The sequence below is a fragment of the Capsicum annuum genome, chromosome 10, assembly GCF_002878395.1.
Source record: "Capsicum annuum cultivar UCD-10X-F1 chromosome 10, UCD10Xv1.1, whole genome shotgun sequence".
NCBI classification, from domain to species: domain Eukaryota; kingdom Viridiplantae; phylum Streptophyta; class Magnoliopsida; order Solanales; family Solanaceae; genus Capsicum; species Capsicum annuum.
The window spans coordinates 154,061,994-154,086,229 of record NC_061120.1 but is presented as its reverse complement, the minus strand read 5'-3'; positions in this window follow the sequence as shown (position 1 = coordinate 154,086,229).

Here is a 24,236-nt window from a genome sequence, read left to right as displayed (position 1 = left end):
GATAAAAAGATTGTAAAAGGAGTGGTTAAACCATGTATTATTATTGTATTTATGAATGTCGATTGAACAAGATTGGCCAAATAATGTCAATTCTAGATGATTCAAAGTTTAAATCAAACCAAATAAAATAAAGTTAATCAATTTCAATCAAATCCACATAAAAATACATACTCAAAATACTACAAGGTTAGTTGGCAAGATGAATGATAAGATAAAGAAGGTAAAAGACTAGCTACTGTAAGTTCCTATCTAAGCGAATGACTCTTAGCGATGTAGACTCGAACGTTGGTGATCTTATTGTGTTTGACCCAATATTTGGATCAAATTGAGTTTCAATGGAAAATCTATCTCCCGGATTCATATGAAACAAGAAAAATAATAAAGATTAGAAACTAATCAAATAAAGATGAAGGTACATATTAAGAGAAAAGTATGAAAGCGCACTTTTGAAGGCAAGATGAATGTTAGAAACCTGAATGAATACTAACACCCTAAACAGTTTATACACCTTAACCAAAGAGGAAATTAAGAATATAACTAGGCAACAAATATCAAATATCAAGAGGTGATATTCAATCATAATTGAACTTTCACTAAATTTTAAAACAAAATAAAAGAAATCAGTGATAAACTTTTATTTTTAAAGACTTTTGTTTAAACTCCAACTTAAGGAACACATGTACACATCTACTTAAGGAAAAAAGAAATGACTCCCCTAAGATACTCTTTAGAGACACTCCTGACATATAAAATGGTGGAGGAAAAATTAATAAGCTGAAACCTTGATTTCATGAAAAATGCTAGCAGGTGACTTGTTACAACAAAGTGTAAAATTTGACCAATTCTTTCAATCTCGAGGCAAGCATAACGAGATTTTGATTACATGAAATTCCTAAGTTTTTCTTAAAAAACTTATGGAGACCATATTTGTTAAACTTGAGCAGGCATAAGCCCTTATACTTCAAAAGTGTGAGGACAACTTAGGAGTTCTTTCTCCCTTAACTCAAAACTAAGCATATCCCTCTGCAACAAAACCAGAACTTGACCATTTCTCTATTAACCTTAAGATGACAGAAATGAATAACTATTTTAGGGCACCACCAAATCCTCTTCAGTTAACAAAGTGCCCTTCATATTAAGGCTGTAAAATGCATTTTTATTTTAAATTCAACCTAGACAAAATTTTCAATTGATTCTTTGAGATAAACTAGCAGGGAACTCTATGAAGAATCTTTAGATTTAAGAAACTTACACAACAATAGCGGAAAATCAAAGAGAAATCATGTTTATTAAACTTTATCTTGTAGAAAATAGGCAAACTACATTAAATAATATTGGTCAGCATGTACACACCAATTTAACCGATGTGAAGTATGTATTAGAACTTCCAAACAAATTAATACTCTTTTCCTATAACTGGAAAACAACAACAAAACAAAGGCAACCTATATTTTAATAAGGAAAAAAAGCAAGCAAAGTGAAAGTGTCGTCATCTGTAACTCAAGCTCAAAATCACCCATGTATCGATACAAATTAAGATGAAATTGTATATTTAATTTGGTTTGCAGAAGGAGACTAGAAACCATCACAAATCTTAACACTAAATAAATTATATATTCATATTATCAAAATAAAAGAAAGAGAAGAAGAAAAGAGAGTAATGAAAGTATCAGTTCATACCTTGTTTTAGGCAGCAAAATTGAGGCTCTCTATCAAGAATGGCGAAGAACTCAATCTTCGGGACTCAAACTTAGGCCGATAACAATGAAAGATTGTAGTAATTCTAGGATTTTTCTCACAGATTTTCGAATGTTCACCCTATTATTTGCTAAACTTCAACTTGTGGTTTTTCCCCCAACTTTTATTTTCTTTTTTCCATCCTTTGAAGGATGAAGGTATTTATAAGTAAATACAAACTCCAAAGTCCCAATTTAAAATCAAAATTCAAAGAATCTAATGGGTAGAAAAATAAAATAAAAGAAAGAAAGGAAATTTTGATTCAAAAAATTGAAAGAGACTTCACCTATTCACAAATTTGGACGATTCTCAGGCATTAATGATGGGTTTGAAACCATTTTGCACTTTATCACTAATTTAGCGTCTGTATTTACTGTTGTGGTGGAGTCACGGGTTGTGGTGACTGAAATAGAGGAGAATCTCCTCAAAGGAGCAGTAACTATGGTGGTGAAGTGGCTAAGTTAGGTTTTTCAATTTAGGAGAAAGTGAAGATAGGTGAAAATTTGATTGTTGTTGTCGTTGATTTAGGAATGGAGAAAAAAAAACTTTGATGCTTTGGGCATAGAGAAAACACCTGGTGTTTGTGGGAAAGCTAAAAACACTCTTCCTGGTGCTTGATTTTATTGACTATCTATACACAGATAGATAGATAGATAGATAGATAGATAGATAGATAGATACATGGCTCAGATGAACTGTTACTTGTTTGACATGGCACAATTTCATTAGTAAGGAAGGTGTAGTGTGGATTGATGAGTTAGATGAAAAAAGTTCTAATAGACCTGGTTTAGGCCATTTTTAGGCTTCTTTGGCTGAAATTTATGGACAATAATTGAGTTTGAGTAAAGATAAAATTGAAACTGGATTAATGTTGGCACAAATGCTCTTTATCTTTCAAAATTAATTTTATCGATGCTTCTTACTACCTTGAAAATTATTTTTAATATATACGTATAGAAATTATATAATAATTTAGAATACACACCTAACTTAGTAATTATGTAACTTAATTAATTAATATATATATATATATATATATATATATATATATATATTTGACCAACTGCTAAAGCACCCTTTTGTTTGATTTATCGGTATTTAGACCATTTGAGTAGGTTTCTTTAGTGGCCAAAGTGTTGCTTTAGCGACCATTGTTGAGGTTAAGTCCAAAATCGAGCCCATTTTGTATTTGTGACATTTTTGGAGTTAGGAAACTCTTATCTTGATAATTTTTTATACCTTTTCCTCGTATAATCATTGCGTATCAAAATTATAAATCCATTTTCCCATTTCCCAAGAATTTATATTTTATTTCTACCCAAGTTGAGAATCTAAACTCCATTTTCCACCATTTCTAGAGCTTGAGAGCTCGGATTTGGGCGATTACAAAGGGGTTTTCTAGATTTCTTCCATGGATAAATTTTATAATCTTAAAATATCATTTTACATTAATTTAATCTTCAAAACAACTTTAAATTTTTTATTTCAAAATGAGTTTTGGGGGGTTTTGCCGATAAAACTTAAAAATGGTTTTTCTTTGACTTAAATCTCATTTGTAACTCTTGTTCATGTGGATTTTCGGTTTTAGACTCCTATGAGTATGGAGAACATATTTCTAAAATAAAATTTTGGTTTTACCTTTTTCATTTTCGAATCCATTTTTGGGGTCCATTTTTAGAGCCATCTTGAATATTACCAATATGGGTGTCGTTGACTTTCTTTGATGTGTGGATATCATATTTCATAGTTTGGTCATGGTTGGAGATGTTTCTAAGGATTTGAGATTCTGGTTAGAGATTTGTGTAGTATTTGAATTTATGAATCTTCAGTTAAGGTAAGTTGCGATGTACCTTGATCTTTTTTCGAAGTGTTTATATGTTATTAGCTTTATTAGCGTATGTTTTGATTCTTTTAGGTTGGGGGTCCCGCTTAGCCGACATAGTGAGTATCTCCACAGGAATCGGAGTCTTAATAGTGGATTGTAGTAAGTTTATTACCTTAGTTAGTTAGTATTATTGCTTATAGATACCCTTAGAGTAGATTGTGGTTAATAACTTAGGTTTGGATTAGTATTATTGGATGCTACTTTGGAGATTTAGAGCTTGTATAGTGATCTTTATTTAATTATTGAGGCTTAGCGAACTTTAGGGGACGATTATGTTATTATTGAAATGGTAGAATGGTTGAGCCTTAGATAATGCATAGAGTATAAATAAGCTCATATTGGTTGTTGAGGCTTAATGTATAAATGAGCTAGGTTGGGTAGTTTTGCAGCATTTTGTCATTGGGTTTTGTATTTATTCTGTGTTTCCATGTGAAACTTATGTGAAATATCTATGTACTTAAGTCATTCATATATTACTACTATTGTGACATTGTGTAGGGGATTATATTATTGTTAGTGGTGACTTGAGGTGATATTCACTATGTGTTGCATGAACGAGGGGCTTTATCTAATATTATTGGCTTATAGTTGGATTTTGTTCCTTGGTATTTGATATAATGCCCGAGTGAAGGCTTAGATTGACACTAGTGATGCCTTAATTGCATGATTGATCCAATTTATTTTACATATATGAAATCATGAATGGTAGACAAATTGAGTGGATTCTGTGCTCACATATATATGTGATGAATGGATTCGAGATCTTCATACTGGTTTGGCTGTGAGCATTTTATCCTCATATCATATATACATTCATGGGACATTGGTACTACTATGGAAATACTAATTTTTGACATCAATGTGACACCTTCAAAAACCCTTTACTGTAGCCCACGATTTGAAGAGGAGACATGGATATTGAGACTGGGATTGAGTATTGATATAGTATATGGATTGAGAACCCCATGGGTCTTACCTGGAAGTAGTACTCAATAGGTTTATATAGAGGTTATTAGATAACCATGATCATATCCAACTATCATCATCATCATTATCATAACTACTTTTCATTGCATCACTTGCATTATCCTTCTTGGTATGGCTGATACTGTGTTAGAATTTACTCTTGTACTATATTATCATGTTAGAAACATGTTTGTAATAGTGTTTTGAGCATCTATTTTACTTCATTTCATTATTTTACATCATCTTATATGGATTTGAAGTTGAGATATTATGAGACTTGGGATAATACTATAGATTATCTCATAAGATTGTTGAATTGTACCTTCAATGAAATGTTATTGATTATTTATATCATCTATCCTTATTTGATCCCATAATTGTTGGTTGATATCATGTGATTAAGCCTGAAATGTATATGTTGTGTAGTGAGTCTTCTGTATAAGTATTTCTCTCTAATTATGGATCTTGAAGTAGTTAATGTTAACTCACCTAGGTTATAATGCCTACCCTATTTTGGTTATGATTGTTGACCGTTATTTTGGGTTACCCTAGTAGGATTAAGTTTTATGATTTGGTGGGTTGTCGATTAATTTGATACCTTGGGTAGCTGGTGTGGTGGTTCTCACCATCGCTTTGGATTAGGTTCAGTTATCGACAGTACTTGCTGAGTACACATGGATTTTTGTACTCGCCCTTGCTTTTTTTTCTTTTTCTTTGTTTTCTACACTCTGTGTAGGTATTAGATCAAGTAACAGTTTGTAGATAATTTCTTACTGCATTGACATTGTAGAGATCGAGGTAGTGATGGATAAAATTCAAGCTTACCCAGATCTCTTTCTTATTATTTTTTGTTTACTTTCGCATACAAGATATCTTTGTACACTTTTTATAAATATGTATTAGAGGCTTGTATTAGTGACAAGCAGAACTAGGGATGTATCACGAATATTATTTCATCTTTATTTATATTTTGGGTTTATTTCTCTGGCCTTCCACTTCTTTATTCTAAAATTTTGATTTTGGATTGGGATACACTTGTCTGTACTAGAGGGTGCACATGTGTCATCGCGTGCCTATTTGGATGGTGAAAAACTCCTCCACCTACCACCGTCTTTCCGTCGTGACACCTCCATCTCCAATGAACTTAAATCACTAAAAACATCATCCCTGTCCATCATTGTTTCACTTCCACTGTCGCGCCACCTCCAAACACATAAAATCATCCACCATATACTCATTCTCCATTATATAAAAATGAAAAACAACCATCAACTTCAAATCGATTGACTCAATTTCTTTCATCTCTAAGATGATCTGAAAATTATGTGAGCTACTATACCTCAAATTGTGGGAAGGTCATTTTTTGACGACCAACTTAATGTTCTATAAAATTAAACAATATAATTTGACCTAAATATGTATCAAATTAAATTAGAAAGCTTGTACATAAAACATAAAGAGAGATTTTGATATGTATCATACATATTCTATAATTTTTGATACATATTTTTTCATTATATGAAATAAAAGTATAATGAGTAGTGAATAAAAAGAAATATTAAGACATATCAATCTATTATATCAGTATTACACGTATTATTTCTTATAGATTAAAAAGTATCAAAATAATGTATCAATAGTGAACATAAAAATGTATCACATAATTAAATAAAATTCATATGTATCAGTTGAAAAATACGCAAACTGAATAAGGGTGGTGAAACCATTAAATGACCAAAAAACATATATATCATCCATAAATTGTGGGAAGGACACACAAGTTCTTGATTTTTGTTTATATATGTACCAAATACATATGTCTGATGCATGTATACTTAATACTTGTGATTGATACATTAAACAACTACTTCCGTCATTTGCTGTCACCCCGTCGCCACTTTGGCCGTTCCTACTGAAAACTCAGTAAAGGATTTTTCAATTTCTCCTCTTTCTCCTAAGGTGTATTGGTTTAAAGGATTGAAAAAAGATTAAAAATTGATAAAAGGATTAGAAAATAATAATGAAATTATTGAAATTGATTTTATCAACTTGATGGCTAAATGTAGTTGTTGGAGGTTAATGTGCTATTGTTTCATAGCACTTTTAATACTTAAAACGATGAAAATATGCAAGTTTCTTAGGTATTTTTGTTAGATATAATGTGTTTTGTGTTGTGTTTTGTAGGAAATCAGATTATGGAGCTAATCTGGAGAAAAAGAGAAAAGTTGAAGTTTTGGACCATTTACATGGGCACCTATGCCTCATTGGTATTACTTACTAGCCTTAGGCGCCAGAGTATGTGTTAGGGAATCTAAGAAACAGAGATTCATAAGTTGAAAATTGGACCCTGCTACCTATGAAGGGCACTTACGGCCTATAGGTGTCACTTACAGTTTGTAGGTGCCAGAATTTATCTCAGATGATAAAAGTCCAGAGAGTGTCTGCAGTATTTTGATGAGCCTAGCACCTACGGTCCGTAGGTTCCACCTATGGCCCATAGATGGCCTAGTAAGTGGCCACCGACTCTAATTTTCCTTCTTTGTTTTTGAATTGATTTCCTAGGGTTTCTATGTACTCTATATATACTTTTTTGACATTTTTTAGTTAGGTTACACACTCTTGATACTTAAAAACATATATTTGTTTCTGTAATTTGATTTTTATCTTGGGATTACTTTGTTCTTGGTTTTGGTTGATTATTCAATTTGAGACTCTGGGTTTTATTCATCTATTATTGCAATATTGATTCTATGCTTTCTTTATCGAATTCCATGGATTATCTTGTAAGGGAAGTGCAACATTGTTTCAAAACCGATATTCTTGCATGTATTGTGGTTGTCTTCAGTTTAATAGATTTCTTAATGGTTACAAATGTTAGGATCCTACCTTATATTCACTACTTACTTCACAAGACGAGTAGAGATTAGGAAAAGACGATCATAATAGTAATTTAAAGATTAATTATCGAAATAGGCCAATCATTTTCATCTACTTAACATAGTTATCTTTCATCCAATAACTTGAGACTTAAAAGATAATAGTTAATCAAGGATATAGAATAAGGGTTAGTAAGGCAACATCCTGAGACTCAAAAGGTAAAGGGTGAAATTCATCAATGAGTCCACAAGACAGTTGAAGGTACATAACTACATGCAAGATATCAGGTTAGTTCAACAAAGCACAATACGCCTATGGAGTTGAGAAGCCATAGGGAACATAGTCCTAGTGTTCATTTCTGATTAATTACAATCAAAGCATTCAACAATTTGTTACTTTTCGTAGTTGACAACTACAATCCCCACATTTACTTTTATGTATTGCCCATTGGATTCATCAAGCTTGAGAGATAATTTACGTATTCCTTTTGGGTTCAAATCCAACCTGAGTTGGGTTACTATATTTTGTATCGATCGCTTTAACTTTAATTTGAGGTGCAGCTTTGGGTAATATCAAAATTTTAGCATCGTTGCCATGAAATATGGTGATTGCTGATCATAGTTTTTAAAGTTTTTGGGTTCTTATTATCTATTTTTAGTTGGGTGTTCATCGGAGTATGCTTAAAATAAGGAGTCAAGACATTCCCTTAATCCTACTACATCCTAACCCAGAGAGAATTCTACAGCCGAATCTATGATGACAGAACAAGTATGTGACAACCATCTTGAAGGGGTTTGGGATGATCCTAGTGTTGTGCCTCCTCTTCTTCCTGGGAATGTTCAAAACATTGTTTATCAGAGAACTGAGTAGTTATTAGTAGAAACTTCTAACTATAGGAGAGAAGTAGATGCTTAGGAGGCAGAGCTAACAAGGCAAAGACAAGAGGCAGATCATCGAGAAGCACTCGATGATAATCGAGATAGAGTTAGAGGTGGTAGAGCATAATTACTTCCAGCCTATTAGTACCTACCTCCATATGAGGATCCATAGGAGGAATTGAGATATGTTAAGCCTACCAATACAAGATCTATCATTCCTCCTATTTTGCACTAGGTGTGATGTTTGACATCACTAGTGCCATGATCTAACTCTTGAATCTGAATGCTGTATTTTCAGGCTTGTAGACAGAGGATGCAAACATGCACCTCATAAAATTTATTGGGATTTTTTCTGCACTTTATACACTCTACCAGGGGTAAAATAGGAAGTACTAAGACTCAGCTTGTTCCCCTTTTTGTTGACTGGTGAAGCTACTTTATGGTCAGGGGAACTTCCTAGAGGATAAATCACTACTTAGAATGAGTTGCAGTGACAGTTTTTGGATCATTTCTTTCCACTATCCAAGATGCTTCAGTTGAAGGACGAGATATATAATTTTAAGCAGTTACACTTTAAGTTTATGTATGAGGCATGGTTCTGATTCAAAAATAAGTTGATGATGGCATCGAACTACAAGTTTTCGAGGTAGAGCTCGCTTGAAATTTTCTATCAAGACGTTAACACCAGTTCGAAGGCTATGGTAGACACTATTACTAGAGGAACATTCATACTCATATACTGAGAGAGAACCTAACATATCTTAGACCATATCTCTCTAACCAACCGAGGCTAGATTACTCGAGAGGTAGAGAGAAACAATGGATCTCATTGGGGATTCTAGCGAGCATAAAGTGGTTGATGATTCTGTGGCACAAGAGATTCTAAAAGTTAGAACTAATATTAGGCTCATGATGAAGTAGTTCACAATAATAAATTTTTAGAAGTTGAATGCAGTTGGATCACAGGGTAAGGCCTCTAAATCTTATGATTTTGGTTTAGAAGAGGAGAAAAAGTACCAAGATCGGGAGTTTGTGAGTTTCTGAGCCAAGAGGTAAGGAGACCAAGGTCATAACTATTATGTGGATAGGTACGGAGATAGAAGAAGACAATGATATGGTGACTGGCAATGTAAGGATGATTACAAGGATAAAGGTGGGGTGTATGTTCCACCAGGTAGTCATAACACTGAGTCGAGAATAGAGGCGATGTTGTCCAAACTGGTCAAGGGTCAGGAAAATTTCCATAAGGAGATTAAGGAAGACATCTCAGGATTGACCCAGAAGGTAGAGTCACGTGCTACTGTGATAAAGTAATTAGAGCATCAGTTTGGACAATATCTGCAACTTTGATCAATGCAGCTGAGTACCCTCCCAAGCAACGTAATTTAGAATCCTAAGAATCACAATCATTTTCTAGCCATTACTACTCGGAGTGGTAAGGTAGCTATTGATCCCCCTATGCCAACTATTAATGAGCCGAAGAATGATAGTGATGTGGTTGATGGTCACCTGAATCAGAGTCAGAAAAGGCTACAAGTGTTGATGATAGCACTAAAAAGGATAAAGGTAAGGGAAAGGTTGACGAGCCAGTAGTGAAGCAAATTCCATGACCTCTCCACCTTTTCCTCAAATATTAAAACAAAAGAAGGAAAAATAAAAGTTCAAGAAGTTCATTCCCATGCTGAAAGAGTTGAGCTTCAACATCCCTCTTCCAGAGGCTCTTAAGCAGATGTTTGCTTACATTAAGTTTATGAAGAAATTGGTGATGGAGAAGAGAGTTGTTAGCTTTGAGGATGTTGGTGAACTGCACCATTATAGTGCGATTACTTCTAAATATTTGGCTCAAGAGAAGGGTGATCCTAGAGCATTCATAATCCCATGCATCATTGAGACTTCCAGGTTTTCTAGAACATTGTGTGACTCGGGAGCCAACATTAATTTGATGTTGCTGACTGTGTTCAAATAATTGGGCTTGAGCCCCCTGAAACGTACAACTATGCAGTTATTGATGGAAGACCATTAGTAAAGGAAACCCGTAGGCATATCATTCCATGTTTTGGTGAACATTGATAATTTTATTATTTTGGCTGACTTTGTCATCTTAGATTGTGAAGTTGACTTCGAGATGCTCATAATCTAGGAAAGAGCTTTCCGGTCCACGGGTAGAGAGATGTTAGATATAAAGAAAGGGGAGCTCAAGTTCAGAGTGAATGATGAAGAGGTCACATTCAATGTCTGTGGAACTATGAAATATTCAACCGGCATGAGGGTATTATCAGTTATACATTATGTTGATGACCTAGGAGGTTAATCCTTTGGGTAACTCGATGAATTCTAAGTAATAAAGGTACTTGCATTGTGCCACCACGTTAAATCAATCATTGTATGAGAGGTAACCCATGGGCTTGTTGGTGATGTCTAAGTAACCAACACAGACACATCGTACTGCGACATTAAATAAAGTACTGGGTAAAAGGAATCTAACTATTTTAGTGTTCATGTTGTTTTATTTTTTATAGGTTTATAGCATGAGGAACAACTTCGAACATAGTAAATCATTGCTTAATTAAAAATATTCCAGGTAAGGGCACTCACTGACTCACTTATGGTGGTCATAAGTCCCACTTGGGATAGGTAAGTTGTGCATTAAGTGTCCAAAAGAAATTTTAAGGATTTTTTGGGATTTCTGGACTTTAACCTATGAACGACTTATGATGTCGTAAGTACAACTTAAAACCTCATAAATAAGTATCAGAACTAAAATTCCAGAGAGAAAGAAAAGGCTAGAAAAATAGGGACCACCTACGATGTGGCACCTACAGCCATAGGTGCCACCTATGCCCGGTAAGTGGTGCCACAAGTGATCCACTTTTTTGGCCCAACATTTTAAAAAAATCTGGGCCCAACTTAACTCAACCGACCCAAACCCGACCCCCTAGGGTTATTTTAGTGGCCTAGTCCAATTCTAAACCTATTAAACCTCAAAATTTCCTACTCTCTCAAAAATTCAGACTTCCCCACTTCCCACATATTTCATATACGATAAGAATGATACTTTTTCTCGATACCAACTTGTCCAAATTACATTTATTGCACATCCAAACTAGGGTTTCTTCATTTTTTCAATCTTCACTTCCGGTTCTTAAAACCAAAGGTAAAACATCATGGCTCCTAATAGTATTACATTATGCTAAACTTGAAATGAGTGATTGATATGTTTAATTGCATGCAAAATATGTAGAAATCAAGAAACTTGTATGTAGGAGCCTAGAATGAATCTATAAACTTAAATTGGTGCCTTATTCTTAGATTAAAACTCTATGATCATGCCCCAAACGGAAGTAGAATTTGAGAAGGTCAAGGAATCCCAAGATTCTTGTAATGCCATATTTATGTTTAAAAGTTGATCTTAACTAATTGTCCAAAAATTAGACTTGTTGGGATTGAGTACATGTTATAGGGATGGAAAATTGAGAAAAATTTGAAGTTTTAGAATTTTGAGTTTTTCTTCAAATTTTGTAATCCCTTACTATCTTTCGGGGACTAACCCTTGGTTTTCAGGTACTATGGCACCAAAGGCTTCTAAAATGAAGGACGGACTAGCGAGGTGATAGGATGTGTCCCCTAATTGTAGTGGCTTAGTAGAAGAGTATTCGATTGCACTGACCAGAGCAGCTCTCCTATAGACTAGGGATCAAAGATAGGCTACAGATGAGCAAGTTATTTGGGAGACTTTGGGAATCTTGATCACAACACATTCATAGTAGGGTAGACGACCCACATCTACTCAGGCTAGGGCCAGCTAGAATAAAGTCGGACAGGATGTCACCACCATACTTTCCCCAGTCTGAGGAGAGGGATGATAATTATGGGGAGGAGGTGGAGTAAGAGCTACTTCTTAAGGCATCCACATAAGACCCCTAATCTGAGGAGGGTCACAGAGTGATTCCATAGTTATAACTCCTAAGCCATCATCCATAGTACTCCAGCCTGAAGAGGGTAAAACCCAGACATCCTATCAGGTACCAGTACTAGATACAGAGCTACCAACCCAGACTGGATAGGTTTTCAATATTACTCATATCTTAGTAGAGCTTATTGATGAGGTGAACCTGAGGTGGTGTGTTAAGGGTCTACAAACTATTTATGGGGGATATAGTTTTGTGGATGGGATAGGCTAGCTGTAATGCCCCGTACTATTCCTATCTTAATTTTTCTCCTAGAATGTTGAATTCTATCTTCAAAGATGAATGACTTTTTTGCAAGTGAAAGTTTCCAGATTTAGACCTTCTATTGTGTAGATAATTGAACAAGCTTTTCATCGATACCACATTCGCCTAAATCCGATATGCGGTTGACAAGTCATGGCGATTCTAGTGAAGCAGTATGCCACCTGGGCACTCACCGTGTTGCGGAGATGATTAAAATCCCAATTGTCAAATTTTAGTGGACCTCTGCGATTGCTCCGCATCACATAGAGGTCCAATTTCCCATTTGGCAATTTCCAGTAGGCCAATGTGATTGTACCACATCGCGTTGGTGTCCTAAATGGAATTTATATAGAGCACCATGATGGTGGCACATTGCGGAGATATTTTAGTTCCCACTCATTATTTTCCAGTGAGCCACTGCGATAGTGGCGCGTTGTGGTAGCCTGCCAATTCAAAACAAATGTTGTTTTTACCCAGTTCAGATTGAAGTTTAAAAGGGGTAGTTTTGTCAATTCCCAAACCCCCAATTCATGTAAAACACAAGATTTAGCCCATTCTTAAGCACTTCATACAATTTTCATCCATTCTCTCTCAAAGATAAACCCTAGAACTCAAAGCTTCTTCTCTAAGAAATCAAATTCCACCATTATTTCTCCAAGAAAGCTCTAAATTGAGAATATCCAAGAAAAGATAATCAAGAAATCATCTTCAAAAACTCAAATAAGAATCAACAATTCAAGTTTCTTCATCTAATCATCAATCAAGGTATGTGGGGTTTATGAACAAGGATCCTCTTTCATCCCTGTTCCTAAAACAAGCTTTTAACTATAAATTTACATGATTTTCTATGAACTTACATGTGATTTGAATTAGTGTTCATACCCATTATTGTTATTTGCAAAATTATGATGTTTCCAGTGATTTTAGAAGTTGAATTGCATGTTTACTTTCATATTTTTGTATGCCTATTGCAGAAATTTTCAGATTTTGAGATAAAATATCATTGTTTTCATTACCAAGCATGACTATTGTGATGTTTTGACATGACATTGATTCATGGGTTATTAAGACCAATTTTATATGTTGATATTTCAAGAAATATGACACTTTAAGCGTCTTATGATAAGATTATTTTTAGATTATTCAGTAAAGCTTTGATCCTTTGATTCTCAGATAAGATTTGGAATCCACATTATAGATTATAGAATTTGGAACAGCTTTATTTATAAATTTAATAAGATAAATGCATAATTGGATTTAGAATAAAAACTTATGCTAGTTTAAAGTGGATTTCCAATAGAATGAGCACAACTTAAAGGGAATAGTATTTAGCACCGAGAGAGAAGCATGGGCTGAGCGTGCCCTGTCTTCCATAGAACTACATAGCCAACGTTGGTACAGATTATCAAATTATTCCAACTTCTATGTTGATGAAAGTTACATATGTGATCACTTAGCTCAGGTTATACTCTTTGGCAAGAGTATGACAGCTCTTCCCATAGTGAGGTTTTCCCCTTAGGGGAACAAGACGTTGGATTCCATGTTAGCTCACATGGTTTATGTCCATTAGAAAAATCTTCCTAATAGAAAAAAATAATAGAAAAGCTTTTAGAAAACTAAGTGTAAAGGCTCATAATTTTATTCAGATTATGATTTATAGAAAGATAATAGTTACAGATTTCAGATTTAAGAGTGAGTCCTTTCTACACTTAGACAGTATGATTTAAAGAATGATTACAAGTACAACTTTTAGAACTAAATGTTATGAATCACTAGATTTATAAAGTATGATTTATTATTCATGATTACAGATACCAGTATTTTTTATATTCCAGCTTATGTGAGTCATTTACATTTAGCATGCAATGTTTTACAAATTATGATGATGAGATATTTTTTACTTATGCATTTCACCCTCATATACTCAGTACATCCTCAAAGTACAGATCCACATATATGTCTACATGTTATATTATCTCATAATATAGGTTCAGATGCTCAGTCTTGATCCACATTGGTATCAAATCCTAAGATTTATAAGGGTCCTAGGGAGTCCTATAAGCCGCGTTACATAGAGTCTTGATCATGGGTGTGAAGCGTGCCATATTTATGAGTAAGGGGCTATAGGACATTCTTAGGAAATCTTCTCTTTCTTTCATGATCTATCATTCTTATAGTATCACTATCTACTTTTAACTCATGTTCTTATGTGAAAGTTAAATATGCCTTTTCGTCCTCCTAACCCTCGTAGAAATGATAACCAGCTACCCCAGCCCATTGATCCTCTAAATAAGAATGTATCCCATACTGAGTTTAGGGTTGCCTTTTAGGTGTTAGTCCAATCAGTGGCTGCTAATGTTCAGGGCAACCATCAGGCTGCAGTCCTACTTCAGCAGAATGGTAATTTAAAGGCAGCTAGAATCAGAGATTTCATGAGAATAAACCCACTAGAGTTCTTTGGGTCAAAAGCTGGTGAGGACCTACAACTTTATTTAGATGAGGTAAAGAAGATCACCTAGATTATGCAGATTTCTAAGAAAGAGAGTGTAGAGTTGGAATCTTATAGGCTGAAGGATGTAGCGTATGATTTGGTGGTTATGTAAAAGAATGATAGAGGTAAAAATGCAGCTCCTATGAGTTGGTAGATATTTTGAGATGCTTTTCTAGACAGGTTCTCCCCGCGTGAAATGAGAGAAGCTAAGATAAAGGAGTTTGTGAACCTAAGGTAGGGCTTGATGACAGTGAAGGAGTACTGCCTTAATTTTAATCAGTTGTCTAAGTATTCCCCAGATACGATGGCTAATCCTAGAGCTAGTAAAAGTAAGTTTGTCACTGGAGTGTCTAGTTTGGTAGTCAAGGAGTGCAGGAATGCCATGCTTATTGGATACATGGATCTTGCTAGATTGATGATTAATGCTCAGCAAAATGAGGTAGAGAAGTTGAAGGGAAAAGACAGAAATAATAAGAGGGCTAAAACAGGGTAGTTTTAGTATGGATAGGCTAGGTCTAGAGAGGGAAATCATTCACAGTTTTAGAATTATTCATCTATGAAATCACTAGCTTCAATTAGTGCTCCCACTCCTAGAGATAGATCAGAATAGTAGGGTAAGTATTCTATGTCCAGATCTCAAAATAGTGTAAGTGGAAGGCCCAGTTATCCTCCATATGCTAAGTGTGGTAAGAATCACCCTGGTAAGTATTTAGCTGGACAGAAGGGTTGTTATGGTTGTGGTAAGTTGGGTCATGGAATCAGAGAGTGTCCGCATGCTAAGCAGGGAACCAGAGATGTTCGTCCTCAGACTCAGGCCACTAGTGGACCGGCTCCTTTAGGTCGCCCAGTTCCTCCTTAGGGCACGCATCATCCAGTACTGGTGGCGACCAGCGCCATAATGGTTTTCTGCCTTACTATCCCGTTAGGAACCAGAAGATTCACCAGATATTGTTACTGGTATGCTTCACGTCTTTTATCCTCATGTTTATATGTTGTTAGACCCTGGGTCAAGTTTTTCATATGTGACCCCATTAGTTGTAGTTAATTTTGAAATACGTCCTAAAAGGATCCCTGAGCCCTTCTTGGTTTCTACCCAGTGGGTAAGTCATTTGTGGCCAAACAGATCTATAGAAAGTCTCCTATCACTGTCCTTTATAAAATCATGTTATCATGCTTAATAGAGTTAGATATGGTTGACTTTGATCTTATTCTTGGTATTTATTGGCTCCATTTATGTTATGCATCCATAGATTGTCACACTCGAGTAGTGAAGTTTCAGTTTTCAGATGAGCTAGTCTTTGAGTGGAGAAGAAGTTCAGTGTCTCCTAAAAGTTATTTTATATCTTAAGGCCAAAAATTTGATTTCCAAAAGGTGTATCTATCATATAGTTCAAGTCAAATACACTAAGTTTGAAACACCAAAAATTCAGTCAATCAGTGTAGTCAATGAGTTTCCTAATATTTTTCTCGATGATTTCCCAAGGGGTACCTCCCAATAGGAAAAGAGACTCATATTTACCTTTTCCTAGATACTCAGCCTATTTCTATACCTCCATATCATATGGATCTAGCTGAGCTTAAAGAGTTGAAAGAGTAATGCAAAGATATTTTAGATAAAGGTTTCATAAGGCCTAGTGTTTCTTCATAAAACGCTCCTATTCTATTCGTGCAGACGAAAGATGATTCTTTGCAAATGTGCATTGACTATCATCAGCTAAATAAAGTTACAATCAAAAATAGATATCTTCTTCCTAGAATTTATGACTTATTTGATCAACTCCAAGGTGTGAGGTATTTTTCAAAAATAAACCTTAGATCCGGCTATCATTAGCTTAGAGTAAGGGAATGTGATATTCCAAAGACATCTTTCAGAACCCATTTTTGGTCATTTTGAGTTTCTATTCATGTCCTTTATACTAAAAAATGCCCCATCAGCTTTCATGGACGTGATAAATAGAGTGTTCAAATAGTATCAGGACATGTTTGTCATAGTCTTTATTGATGATATCTTGTCTACTCTCGTAGTAAGGATAATCATCCACACCATCTTAGAATTGTGTTACAAACTCTTAGAGATCACCCGTTGTTCACCAAATTTAGCAAATGTGAATTTTGGCTAAGGTAAGTAGCTTTCCTTGGTCACATTATTTGCAGTGAGAGTATTAGGGTTGATCCCTAAAAGACAAAAATAGTAAGAAATTGGCCTAGACCTATATCTTCATCAGACATCAAGAGTTCCATAAGTTTAGCTGGATATTACAGATATTTTGGTAAGATTTTCTCATCTATTACATCTCCTATATATAGATTGACCCAGAAGAAAGTTAAGTTTCAGTGGTCAGATTCTTGCGGGAAGAGTTTTTAGGAGTTAAATACTTGACTCACTTCAGCCCTAGTTTTAGCATTACTTGATGGTACAAATGGTTTCATTGTGTATTATGATTCCTCTAGAGTTTGTTTGGGTTGTGTTTTGATGAAAAGAGGTAAGGTGATAGCTTACGCCTCTAGACAGCTTGCGCCTCACAAAAAGAATTACCCGACCCATGATTTTGAGTTAGCTGCTATTATGTTTGCTTTGAAAATCTAGAGGCACTATCTTTATGGGGTGCATGTTTATGTGTTCACGGATAACAAAAGTTTACAGTATGTGTTTAGTCAGAGGGAGTTGAATCTTTGATAGAGAAGGTGGTTAGAATTGTTGAAAGATTATGATATGAGTGTGTTATATCATTCGAACAAGGCCAATGTAGTGGCAGATGCCCTTAGTAGATTGTCTATGGGCAGTGTCGCTTATGTGGAGAATAATAAAAAGGAGTTAGTTTGATAAGTTCACCGTTTAGCTAGATTGGGTGTGAGATTAGTTGATTCAACTGAAGGGAATGTTTGGATGCAGAGTAGTTTTGGATCTTCTCTAGTTTCTGAAGTGAAAGAGAAGCAAGATAAGGACTCTAGTTTGGTCAAACTGAAGGAGTTAGTTAAAGACCAAAGGGTAGAGATTTTTTCCCAAGGGGAGATGGTGTGTTGAGGTACCAGGGTAGATTGTATGTTCCATGTGTTGATGATTTGAGGACGTGAATTCTGGCAGAAGCGCATGGTGTGCGTTATTCTATTATCCTAGATGATACCAAGATATACTGTGACTTGCAAGAAATTTATTGATGGAGTGGTATGAAGAAAGATATAACAGAGTTTATAGCCAAGTGTGCAACTTGTCAATAGGTTAAGGTAGAGCACCAAAGACCTGGTGGTACATTACAAGAGTTTGGTATCCCCACTTAGAAGTGGGAAGAGGTGAATATGGATTTTGTGACAGGATTACCCCATTCACGTCATCAGCATTATTTGATTTGGGTTATTGTAGATAGATTAACTAAGTCAGCGTATTTCTTGCCAATTCACACATCTTACATAGCTAAAGATTAGGATAATTTGTATATTAGAGAGTTAGTTAGATTGTATGGAGTTTCTTTGTGCATCATCTCAAATAGGGGTGCTCAGTTTACCTCTCAGTTTTGGAGATCATTTTAGAAGAGTCTTGGTACCCAAGTTTATCTTAGCTAAGCTTTTCAACTACAGATGACTGGTCAGGCAGAAAGGACCATTCAGAGTCTGGAGGATATGTTGACGGCATGTGTTCTTGATTTCAAAGTTAGTTGGGATGACCATCTATCGTTGATTGAGTTCACTTATAATAGTAGTTACCATGCTAGTATTCAGATGTCCCATTTAAATATCTCTATAGGTTGAGATGTAGATGGCCAGTTGGTTAGTTCGAAGGGGGTGAAGCCGCTTTGATTAGGCCAGACATGGTGTTTAAGGCCATGGATAAAGTTTGATTAATTCGAGAGATATTGAAAGCAGCTTAGAGTCATCAGAAATCTTATGCAAATGTAAGAAGAAGAGATCTTGAGTTCGAGGTTGATCATCTTGTGTATTTAAAAGTTTCACCCATGAAAGGGGTGAAGAGATTTGGAAAAAAGGGGAAGCTTAGTCCCCGATGTATAAGCCCCTTTTGAATTTTGAGTCGTGTTCGGATGGTAGCATATGAGCTTGAGCTACCCGTAGATTTATCCTCAGTTCATCTAGTATTCCATGTGTCCTTGATACAGAAGTGCATGAACGGTTCAGCCATTATAGTTCCTCTTGAAAGCACAGATATTCAGAATAGCCTTTCATATGAAGAAGCTCCCATAGAGATTCTTGATCATCAGATCCATAGACTAAGAAACAAAAAAGTTCCCTTGGTTAATGTTCTATAGAGAAATCAGTCCGTTGAGGGTGCTACTTGGGAAGCAGAAGCAGACATGCATACCAAGTATCCTCATCAGTTCTCCACGAACTCAGATTCAACTATATAGTTATTTTTATGTCAACTCATGCACTCACAGATCAGTTCAGAAGCTCAGTATGCTTTAGATTCAGTCATACAGTTTATTTCAGTTGTGCATGATAGTCTATAGCCTTAGATTCCTCAGCACTTTCAGCTTAACCAGCCACATTCGAGGATGAATGTTCCCAAGGGGAGATATTGTAATACCCCATACTTTTCTTAGCTTAATTTTACTCCTAGAATGTAGAAGTCTAGCTTCAAAGATGAATGACTTTTGTTTCAAGTGAAATTTTCCTGATTTAGACCCTCTATTATGTAGATAATTGAATAAGCTTTCCAGTGATACCAAATTTGCCTAAATCCGATACGCGGTTGAGAATTTATGGCAATTCTAGTGAAGCAGTGTGCCACCTGGGCACTCAACGCATCACAAAGATGGTTAAAATCTCAATTGTTAAATTCTAGTGGACCTCCACGATTGCCCTGCATCGCGGAGATGTCCAATTTCCTATTTGGCAATTTCCAGTAGTCTAATACAATTATACCGCATTGCGTTGGCGGCCTAAACGACATTTCTATGGAGCACCCCGATGGTGGCATGTCATAGAGATCTTCTAGTTCCCACTCGTCAATATATAGTGAGCCACCTTGATAGTGGCGCATCACGGTGGCCTGCCAATTTAAAAAAGATGTTGCTTTTTCCCAATTCCGATTGAAGTTTAAAAGGGGTAGTTTGGTCAATTCCCAAGCCCCCAATTCATGTAAAACACAAGATTTTGCTCATTCTTAAGCACTTTATACAATTTCCATCCATTCTCTCTCAAAGATAAACCCTAGAAGTCAAATTTTCTTCTTCAAGAAATCAAATTCCACCATTGTTTCTCCAAGAAAGCTCTAAATTGAGAATTTTCAAGACAAAATAATCAAGAACTCATCTTCAAGAACTCAAATAGGAATCAATAATTCAAGTTTCTTCATCTAATCATCAATCAAGGTATGTGGGATTTATGAACAAGGATCATCTTTCATCCTCATGCCCAAAATTAGCTTTTAACTATAAATTTACATGATTTTCTATGAACTTACATGAGATTTGAATCAGGGTTCATACCCATTATTGTTATTTGCAATATTATGAGGTTTAAAGTGATTTTAGAAGTTGAATTGCATGTTTACTTTAATATTTTCATGCCTCTTGAAGAAATTTCCTAATTTCGAGATAAAATATCATTATTTTCATTACCAAGCATGATTATTATGATGTTTTGACTTGAGATTGATGCATAGGTTATTAAGACCAAGTTTATATGTTGATATTTCCAGAAAGATAATGCTTTAAGCATCTTATGATCAGATTATTCAGCAATTTAGAACAACTTTATTTACATATTTAAGCAGATAAAAGCATAATTGGTTTCAGAATAAACCCTTATGCTAGTTTAAAGTGGATTTCCAACTGAATGAGCACAACTTAAAGGGAGTAGTATTTAGCACCGAGCGAGAAGCGTGGGATTGGTGTGCGCTGTGTTCCACAGAACTACGTAGCCTACGTAGGTATAGATTATCAAATTATTCCCACTTCTATGTTGATGATAATTATAGATGTGATCATTTAGCTTAGGTTATACTTTTTGGAAAGAGTATGACACCTCTCCCCATTATGAGGTTTTCCCCTGAGGCGAATAAGAAGTTGGACTCCATGTTAGCTTAGGTGGTTTATGTCGGTTAGAAGAACCTCCCTAACAGAAAAGAATAATAGAAAAGATTTTAGAAAACTACGAGTAAAGGGTCACAATTTTATTCAGATTATGCTTTGCAGAAAGATAATAGTTACAGATTTCAGCTTTCAGATTTAAGAATGAGTCCTTTTTACACTTAGATAGTATGATTTAAAGAGAGATTACAAGTACAACTTTCAGAACTAAATGTTATGACTCACTAGATTTATAAATTATGATTTGTTATTCATGATTACAGATTCCAGTATTTCAGATATTCCAACTTATATGAGTCATTCACATTTAGCATGCATTGTTTTACAAATTATGATGATGAGATAATATTTTACTTATGTATTTTCTCTGTACATCCTCAAAGTAATGATTCACATATATGTCTATGTGCTACATTGTCTCATAATGTATGTTCAGGTGCTCAGTCTCAGCAACGTGATTAGTTCGAGCATCTCCCATCTACATGCAACAGTTGGTGAGTCCTCATAGTTTGGGGATTTATTTATTTAGATTTTGAAGCTTATTAGTTTATATAATTCAGTATTTCTTTTCAGACGGTTCAAGTTAGCTGGGGTTTTTCCAGTGATTCTCTAGTTATTAGTTGTAGAGGCTTGTCCAACTGCTAGATATTATTTAGACTTACAGTATTGATTTTCAGACATTACATTCAGATTATTCTCAGCTATTTCAGATAGTTTTCCGCATTTAGTATGACTTTTATGTCAATATTTTCTTTATTATGAGACTCAAATCAAGTAGAAGGTAGACAGGGTTAGCTTAAGGCTACTCGTAGTCTTGAGTACCGTGTGATGCCTCGGGACCAAGTTTTGAGGCATTACACTGGCCCAAGAGGACTATCTGGGAGGAGAGACTGATTCAATTATTCAAGTTGGCTAGAGCACCACTTTTATAGTCTACATTTAATCATTATTAGTTGGGGTGGATGAATAGATCCTAGGGTTCATATATCCAGGTATTGGTGTGGGAGTTCTTTGCCTCCTATGCCGCAAAATTTTCTTTGACCACACCCAGAGACGGCAGGGATATAGAGTAGCCCAGCTAGAGCAGACGCTGGTGAGAGGGGTCATGGTTGATATTTCAGCGGCAGCCATCCACCGAGTTCTTTTAGGACCAAAGTATATAGCTCATGTATCTACAACTGAGTATGACTTTCGATTAAGATTTGCGCTAGACAGATGGACTATGCGGGATGTAGAGCATTGGAGGTAGAGGGTAGGTTTGGTGAGATCGATTTCAAATTAGATTTTAGCTCTTGGTGTGGATACACCCTGGGTCGAGGGGCAAGGTGTGATTAAAAAGGCGGTTGATCTAGGGTTTTTCTACTATTTCAGCACTTATAACCAGAATGACTTGGAAGGAGGTTCCTTTTTTATGGTCCGAAAAGTGTGATTTAAGCTTTGGAAAGTTGAAGGATTTTCTTACTTTAGCACACCAACTTAGCCTAAAAATGACCCGTTCACATTGTTTTGCCCATTGACCACTAAAATAGCCCCTCAGACTCTAAAGGCCCACACTCTTCTGGGCATCTTTTGGGTTTAAAATTCATTTAGGGATCCCAGGTAAGGTAAGGAGCGGGGAAGTGTAGCCCGACATCATGGATGGGGCCGTCTGGGTAGTCAAATGGGTAGCTAAACTTTGCGGCAAAGTTTTAGTGGTTGGTAGCTTATTATATATTATGTCCAACTATTGCGGATAACCTACTGAAATGGGATGATGTTGCACTTATTTCTAGTATGATGGCTGGATATGATATTGATTTTGCATCCATTATCAGGTATAAGCTTCATGAGTTGGATTTGGTGATATGACGACACTACCCTTTCCTTGCCTCGTCTAGAGCAATGAGGTCGGTGTACCTGAGATTCTAGGTGTTGACCATAGGTTTTTGGTGATGGGTGTAGACTAGAAAAGTATGATCAAGGATCTGACAAACCCAATACTTTCCCAGAGATATCGTTTGCCTCCGATAATGATTTTAGCCCAGTCTGAGGGCCCATCAGTTATTGTAGAACATAGCGACAAATAAGGTGGCGATGTTGATATAGGTATAGATTTTGATATGGGTGAGTAGAGATAGGCACCCAAAATAATCAACTAGGGTGAGGATACCCCAGCCACATCTACTTCTACCACGACTTCCACTTCAGAGCCAGTTAGTGCATCTTCAGTCCCCACTCTCCCCTCTACTACAACTATTGCCATAGGCATAGTATTAGCATCATAAGAGTTTTTGCAGAGCTTAGTACTGAGTCAGTATGCTACTACCACTCAGCTAGATAATGGTGAGGCTGAGATAGCATCGTTGTATAGGTAGATACGGCCTTGGGTCCAGACGACACTAGAGACGACTAAGAATAGAATACTAGATGTACATTGTGTTGAGATGTCGGAGTTCCAAGATAAGGTGCATGCCTGTATAGATGTTTTTTTAGGGTAGAGTGTTAGACCGGTTCAGTAATACAGAGGAACCTAATCTAGATGACATTAGAGAGGAGGTGGCCACACTACGAGCAAAGATACACATTCTCACTAAGAGCCATATTCTATCCATATCTCTAGTGATATGTCTATTTGTTCAGTAGGCACCTCTGTGTGGATAAGATATTTTGATTTATTCATGAATAATGAGGAAAAGGTCACAATAGTTGGGACAAAAAGAGGTAGAGATGAGGCTCTAATGGATCCCAACATGCCATTTGATCAGGCCATGAAATGGTCCAAACATGATTCAAGGGAGACTGGATTTGTTGATAGGTAGAGGCGTTCTTAGATAGATGCGGGTGCATCTTAGAGTAATGTAATTCCACCACCACCGCCTCTACTAATCAAGATACCCCAGCATGACATAGAAACCTAGTGCATCCCAGGTATGTCCTCATTCCCTTGTTTTACATTATTTTTATACATTGGGGATAGTGCGTCGTCTTTTAGTTGGGGGTGAGGTATACCATAGTCGCCATGAGTTATTGTTGCCATGCTTCTTTTCTTGATGATCGTGGTATGATTGTAGAATTCGCATATCTAGGGTAATTAAGTGTCGTATTGTGTTTTGTTTTGTATTGCATTGTATTTTTGTGTAATTAGGAGATTTTTGAGTATCTAGGGTA